This window comes from Nematolebias whitei, chromosome 6 (assembly GCF_014905685.2).
Source record: "Nematolebias whitei isolate Nwh7 chromosome 6, NemWhi1, whole genome shotgun sequence".
Taxonomy (NCBI): Eukaryota; Metazoa; Chordata; class Actinopteri; order Cyprinodontiformes; family Rivulidae; genus Nematolebias; species Nematolebias whitei.
This window is the reverse complement of record NC_056503.1, coordinates 23,973,804-23,975,630: the sequence shown is the minus strand read 5'-3', so window position 1 is coordinate 23,975,630 and position 1,827 is coordinate 23,973,804. Positions and strand designations below refer to the sequence as shown.

Genomic DNA, 1,827 nt, shown 5'->3' with positions numbered 1-1,827 from the left:
TAGAGCTGCTGCCTCTCAGCGAGCAGGTCCTTGGTTCAAACCCCGGTCCAGGGGCCTTTCTGGGTGGAGTTTGCGTGTTCTCTCCGTGCATGCGTGGGTTTTCTCCGGGTGCTCCGGTTTCCTCCCACAGACCAAAAACATGCATGTTAGGCTGATTGGTAACTCTAAATTGTCCCTAGGTGTGAGTGAGAGAGTGAATGTTTGTTTGTCTCGTTTGTCTCTATGTGTCCCTGTGATGGACTTGCGACCCGTCCAGGGTGTACCCCGCCCCTCGCACAGTGATTGCTGGACATGGGCACCAGCGACCCCCGTGACCCAAAATGGAATAAACGGGTAAAGATAATGGATGGATGGATGGATGGATGGATGAAGCACTGAAGCTTGTTTTTAAAAAAGGTTCATTACTTGAAGCTTTGCTACACAATTGTTTTGGCGCCACCTTGTGGCCAAAAGTATAAAGCTCCACTTGAAACCATCATGAAATGAGGCGTTACATCCTTTTTGTCCAACTGTCTGAGCTGACAGCTGTTGATTTAAAACTTGAGACGTTTTTGTCTGATATCAGGCACATTGCGATGCTTTGAACATTTTTTTTGTGTGTGGGTGAAATAATAATGTTTTTAATGAATAAATAACAATGAATAAACTTGTTTAAAATGTGTCAAGGCATGAAGCACCCTTGCTTGTGACTTCTTGACATTTGTAAAAAAAAAAACCAGTTTACGCTTGTGCTGCAGGTTTCCTGCCTCCATGACTTCATGTTATGAACCAGTTTATGTTTACCCTGAAATCAGATTGGTAATTTATTTACATATATTGTTGTTTTTGAATTTTCCTTTCTTTCTTTCTTGGGGTTTAAGTGCTATGAACTGTTAAACTAAACATATAAAACACATCAGACTGGCTCTAAGTCTCGCTGTATGCCGCTTGCTGGTTTGTTATATTTTGTGCAAATTTTACCATTAAAACCCACTACAAATCTGTCCAATGAATTACTTCCTCATAATCCTTTGAACCAGGTATCAAAGCAGTGTCACTTTGGCAGTTTTGAAACTTCGGTTGTCATTGATCACATGACTTTTGCCAAACGAGTCAAGCTCCGACACAGAGCTTCAGAAACACTGTTGTTTTTTATACATGCCCCAGAGCTTCAGATGACCCATCACGAAAAGTCAAATCCATCCATCCATCCATTATCTTTACCCGTTTATTCCATTTTGGGTCACGGGGGTCGCTGGTGCCCATGTCCAGCAATCACTGTGCGAGGGGCGGGGTACACCCTGGACGGGTCGCAAGTCCATCACAGGGACACATAGAGACAAATGAGACAAACAACCATTCACTCTCTCACTCACACCTAGGGACAATTTAGAGTTACCACTCAGCCTAACATGCATGTTTTTGGTCTGTGGGAGGAAACTGGAGCACCCGGAGAAAACCCACGCATGCACGGAGAGAACATGCAAACTCCACCCAGAAAGGCCCCTGGACCGGGGTTTGAACCAGGGACCTGTTCGCTGAGAGGCAGCAGCTCTACCAGTTGCGCCACCGTGCTGCCCATGAAGTAACCAAGAGAGTTAAAATGATGGAAGATGAAATACTGATGTAATCAGTATGGATAATAATTTAATATGTTTTTTAAAGCACGTTATTTCTTCAGCTTGTTCAATGTTTGACCACATTGAGGAGGTGGGATTTGAACCCAAGTTGTCAGATTGACAGACAAGAACTCATTCCTCTCATCCTTTCCTTCACTGAGAAAGGTACCAGTTGTGGGTTTTGTGTGTGTGTGTGTGTGTGTGTGTGTGTGTGTGTGTGTGTGTGTGT

The 1,827-nt window shown here is 44.0% G+C and overlaps 1 protein-coding gene across 1 annotated transcript in view; it reads right to left on the bottom strand.

Annotated features, from left to right (window-relative positions):
• LOC119410564 (CXADR-like membrane protein) overlaps positions 1-1,827 on the bottom strand; it is a 96,214-nt gene that overhangs the window by 6,078 nt on the left and 88,309 nt on the right. The gene's annotated exons all lie outside the window — the stretch shown is intronic.